Raw genomic sequence first — 6050 nt, forward strand, 5'->3', positions numbered from 1 at the left:
ACCTTGATGTAATTCTGCGAGTATGAATTAATTGCCTTCTATGTGTCAGAGTCTGTGCTGGGCACCAGGCCAGGAATATGTGACTCCAGGCACTGCTGAGAAACAAACGTGAGGAAGGAAAGAGGTTGACTGCTGGAGACACAAGGAAAAGCTGCATTCGGTTAGGGAAAATCCCTAGACTGGGCAGGGGCTGTGGCTGAGGGAGTAGAGGACTATGGGAAATTAAGGGGGCCGGGGACAGGGACTGTGGGGAAATGCTGGGGACTGGGGACAGGGTCCCTACTGGCATCTCAGACTAGGTAAGTGACAGCTTTGACCAGATGAGAGGGATTCCCTGCCCCCATCTTGGCTGGGACCTGAGTTTGGCTGAGCAGGGAAGGATAAGGCAACACCTATCCCCAGGGCTTTATTAAAATTCCACTACAGCTGGAAAAAGGCGCTTAAGGGAAACTGCATCTAATCCTCTTTTCCCAATTGTCTCCTAGTAAAACAGGAGCCAGGTCTTCCTCAGATCTCTTTTAAATCCTTTCTGCTGCCGCTGTAATCACCACAGCCCTGCCTGCCTCTTTGGGTCAGAAATTGAAAATAAACTATTTGTAAAGAAAGAAAGAAAAGAAAGAAAGAAATAAAATGTTGGTAACCTTTCTTTTTTCCTGCTGCTGGATATAGGCCAGTAAAAATAAGACACCCCCAGGGAGTTAAGGCAAGTTTCAGCTTGTCAATCTTACTTTATCTTGCCATGGATGATGTTGTCTCCCACTGCAAAGCCTAAATTCAGAAGAACTTCTGGAAGGGAAGAAAGTTGTTCCCAGGAGACAGGACCACTACTCTTCTGTTTATTTATTGAAAATGTATTTATACCAGGTTGGCAAGTACGTAATGCTCACACAGTGCCGGTGGGAATCTTACATGGTATAATCGCTTTAGAAAACGGTTTGGAAGTTTCTCGTAAAATTAAAACGTAGACTTACCATGTGATCCGGCAGTTCCACTCCTAAATATTTATCCAAGAGAAATAAAAACATGCCCTCCCAACAGACTCGTACAGAATGTTCATAGCAGCTTATCCATATTAGCCAAAAACTAGAATCAACTCTACTGTCCTTCAACACAAATTATGGTATATCCATGTGATAGAATGCTACTAGGCTATAAAAGGAAATGAGTTACTGATGTGATCAACAGTGTGCATGAATCTCAAAAACATGCTGAGTGAAAGAAACCTAGGGGCACCTGGGTGGCTCAGTTGAATAAGCGTCTGCCTTTTGTGGATTTCTGCTCAGGACATGATCTTACAGTTTGAGACTGACTCCCACATGGGGCGCCATGCTGACAGCATGGAGCCTGCTTCGAATTCTCTCTCTCTCCCCTCTTTCTGCCCCTCTCTCCCTTAGGCGTTCTCTCTCTCTCAAAATAAAAAAACTTACAAAAAAAAAAAGAAGAAGAAGAAGAAAGGAACATTTGGGTAGTTTGGTCGCTTAAGTGTCCGACTTACACTCAGGTTATGACCTCACAGTTTGTGAGTTCGAGCCATGTGTCGGGCTCTGTGCTGACAGCTCGGAAGCTGGAACTTGCTTCAGATTCTGTGTCTCCCTCTCTCTCTGCCCTTCCCCTGCTCACACTGTCTTTCTCTCTCTCTCAAAAATAAATAAACATTAAAAAAAAGAAAAACATGCCATATGCCATAGATCATTGAACCAATAAGCCATACAAAGCAGTCATTAAGTCTAAAAATCTGGCTTTTCTTTCTCCCATCAATACATCGTGTGCAAACCAGGAGTACAGAAAGAGATATGGATTCTCCCCTGACCCCTTACAAAAATAAACTATTTGCAACATTATTTAATGGAAAGAGGTCAAAGTCCTTGTAAGCCCAACCTTTTAGAGTCCATCACTGGGAATGGATTATTCCTCCAGGTTATTTCTAAGCCTATTCTAACATATTAGTAGATAGTTTAATTTACTAATATTGTTAATATTGTATTTACAAACACAGAATCCTACTAATTTGGTTTTCAACTTCCTTTTCATGAAAGAATATATTTTGCATATCTTTCCATACTTGATTCTTTTTGCTTCTTGTATGGTTCCATTGAAATAATTTATTTAACTGGTCTCCTTTTAAGGGAACTTTTGTAACTATTTTTCATTCCTGAAAACATTAATAGACATCCCTATAATTATATAGCATGAGTATTTCTATATATAAGTTGGTTTCCTAGAAGTTTCTTGGTTAAGTTTCTTGATCAAAAGGCATAATAATTTGTTTAAGTTTATGTATTTATTTTGAGGGAGAGAGAGCACGCAAGTGGGGGAGGGGCAGAGAGAGAGGGAGAGAATTCCAAGCAGGCTCCATACCACCAGTGCAGAGTTCGATGTGGGGCTTGAACTCATGAACCTCGAGATCATGCTCTGAGCTGGAGCCAGACATTTAACCAACTGTGCCTTCCAGGTGCCCCAAAAGGCCTAATACTTTTAAGGAGGGGAAAAATTATTCCCCTTCTTTTGCTGTAGCTTAAGGGTCTGTGAGGGGGGGTGGGGGATGAGAAGGAAATATATTCTCAGAGATTTAGGGTTTTTAAAATTTTTTAATGTTTTATTTATTTCTGAGAGAGAGAGAGGCAGCGTGAGCAGGGGAGGGTCAGAGAGAGAGGGAGATACAGAATCCGAAACATGCTCCAGGCTCTGAGCTGCCAACAGAGAGCCCAACGCGGGGCTCGAACCCATGAACTGTGAGATCATGACCTGAGCCGAAGTCGAACGCTTAACTGACTGAGCCACCCAGGTGCCCCGAGATTCAGGCTTTTATAACGCTTTTTTTTTTTTTTTTAATTAGACAAGATTTTCAATTACAACACACACACCCCAACTCTGGATGATTTATTGAGAATGTTAAATCCTGTTTCATTCACAGGATTGCTGGAAAGTGTTGTTAAAATTATTTTTAATGTTTATTTTTGAGAGGGTTGGAGGGGCTGAAAGAGAGGGAGACACAGAATCTGAAGGAGGCTCCAGGCTCTGAGCTATCAGCACAGAACCTGACATGGGCTTGAACTCATGTGGGGCTCACACTTAATGAACCATGAGATAATGACCTGAGCTGAAGTCAAATGCTTAATCGACTGAGCCACCTAGGCACCCTAGAAAGTGTTGTTATAAGTTGACAACATTTTGTGGGGCAGTTTGAGATAGCAATTACTACTGTTTCTATGGAAAAATCTGTTTCAAAGTTCAGAAGAAACCTATTTACAAATAACCTAAGTTCACTGCAGGCAGAGACTGCACCTAATTAATTGTTGTGACTCAAAGACTCTCTGAACACCCACTCTAGGTGGGGTGGTCTTATACCTAACTGGGGCTTCTCTCCTAAAGCATGAGTTCTGTTTCACTCTCAGCTGGGTGTACTTACTTAATTCTGATGCTAACCTTCTGGAGTTAGGACCCAACTACACAGGTTTAAGGGCTCCATTCTTGTGATACGGTGATATAATAAGAAATATTTAGTCTTTGCCCTGGTTCTTGGCCCAAGAGTTTCTAAAACTCTTTGAAATTCCCTGAGAAAAGTGTCTTTTGTTATTCATTGTAAGCTCCTTTCAAACATATGTGAGTTTAAGCTCATAAGATAACTCTGGGTGAGTCCCTGGGTAACTTCAGGATGAGGGCTGGTTGCCAAAACTAACATTGTGAATAGAATGTTGGAAATGTCAGTTCCACACCACCCCTCCACCCTTGCCTCTGGGGAAAGGAAAAGGGCTGAAGGTTGACTTAATCACCAATGGCCAATGGTTTAATCCATCATACCTGTGTAATGGAACCTTCATAAAACCCCTAAACTATGGAGTTTGGAGAGCTTTGGTTTGGTAAATGCAATCATGTGCCAGGAGGGTAGCACACCCCAACACTACTAAGACAGAAGCTACTATGCTCAGGACCCAACCAGACCTTGCACTGATGTTATCTATACCTTTTATAATATCTTTTACAACCTACTAGGAAATGGAAGTACAGTGTTTCTGTGAGCCATTGTAGAACTTGAGGAAGGGGTTGTTGGAACCTCTAATTTATAATGGGTTGGTCAGAAGCACAGGTAACAACATGAACGAACTTGGGACTGGCATCTGAAGTATGTTTTTATGTGGGAGGGTATCTTGTGGGTCTTGAGCCCTTAACCTGTGAAATCTGATGCTAACTCCAGGTACTTAGGATCAGAATTGAAGTAAATTGTAGGACACCCACCTGAAGTCTGGAAGGTTGAAGGATTGGTTGTCGATGTGAGAAAAATCTACACAGTTGTTGCCAGAATTTAATTACTGTGAGTGAAAAACAGATGTTCATGGTCCACGACAAGACTGCCCTCATTTCAATAGCCAGCCACACTTTAGGGGTCCCCAGGCCAATCAAACTTCTGACATATGGCTGTAAATTCAGGGTTTTTCGTGACTTCCTTAGGTTTGACAATTCACTAGAATGACCCATGGAACTCAGAAAAGCACTGCTTACAATTACAGCTTTATTGTACAGGATGTAGATCTGAAACAACCAAATGAAGAGACACATCAAGTTTAGTCTAGGGGACAATGCAGAGCTTGTGTGTCTTCTTACTGTGGAGGATGGATGTGTCCATCCTGGTATTTCAGTATGTTTACCAACCAGGAAGCTCCTTCAAGCCTAGGTGTCCAGAGTTTTTGTTGGGGTTTTATTGCCCCAACAAAATAAATAATAAATTGATTGATTGATTAAATCATTGGTCGGTGATTGAACTCAATATCCAGATCCCTCCCCTCTTCAGAAGTGGAAAGGTCTGATCCTCTGATCAAGTGCCTTGGTCTTTCTGGTGACTGGCCGACTATTCTGAAGCTACATAGGGGTCCATCTTGAGTCACCATCCCCCCCCCAAAAAGACACTCCTGTCACTCAGGAGATCATGGTCTTTTGAAGCTGGGCCAGGAACCAGTGACAAAAACTACATCCATTCTTTTAAAAATATAATTATTCAAACTATTTGTACATACACACCTATATATTGCTTTACACATATATACAATGTGTTGTTGGCAGATATATTCTTTATGGTGCCACAGCGTGTATCATACGTTTCGTCATTGCCACTGGGCCTGTCTCCGTGGTAAGTTCTGGTAAGGCAGGAGCTCATCCTGTTTTTGCCACTGAAGCTCTAGAATCTTATTTGGGGCGTGTTACATAGCATACACTCTATACATTTGCTGAGCAAATCAGTGAGACTGGCACTGAGGTAGTTTTAGACTTCAGATATTGCTTATGCTGTATTAAAAAATGACATTTCATAGCCAAAATGTCTATCAGTAGAGAACCAGTTGAATATATCAGGGTTTGTTTATACAATGGAGTTACCATAAAAAAATAATGAAGCTGCTCTAGGTAGATGTGCTAATAAATGGATAGAACTCTAAGACATGTTATGTAGTATTACAAACAAAAGTTAAGGTGCAGAACAATATCGAGTAGTATGTTCTCTTTATCATACACTATAAAGTGTTCAAATCATGGGGCGCCGGGGTGGCTTAGTTGGTTAAGCGTCGGACTTTCGCTTAGGTCATGATCTTGCGGTTCGTGAGTTCAAGCCCCGCGTCCGGCTCTGTGCTGACTGCCAGCTCAGAGCCTGGAGCCTGTTTCAGTCTGTGACTCCCTCTGTCTCTGACCCTCCCCTGCTCACGCTGTCTCTCTCTCTCTCTCTTAGAAATAAATAAAAATATTAAAAAAAAATAAAGTGTTCAAATCTTAAGTGTACAGCTTAGTGGCTATTTACTAATACATCTGTATTTACCATTTTGCAGGTTGAGACCTAGAACATTTCCAGGACTTGGAAATCTTTCTCAGATTCCCCTGCAGTCCATACCCTCTGGATGGAACCATTATTCTGACTTCTCTCACTTTAGATTAATTTTGCCTGTTTTTGAACTTTATATCTTTGGAATCACACAGAACATACTGCCTATTTAAATATTCTATCCTGTTACAAATAAATAATGCTTTGTAACTTGCTTTTCCTGCCTAGCACTATATCCTGAACA

Source organism: Crocuta crocuta, unplaced genomic scaffold, assembly GCF_008692635.1.
Source record: "Crocuta crocuta isolate KB4526 unplaced genomic scaffold, BGI_CrCroc_1.0 scaffold29, whole genome shotgun sequence".
Classification (NCBI taxonomy): Eukaryota; Metazoa; Chordata; class Mammalia; order Carnivora; family Hyaenidae; genus Crocuta; species Crocuta crocuta.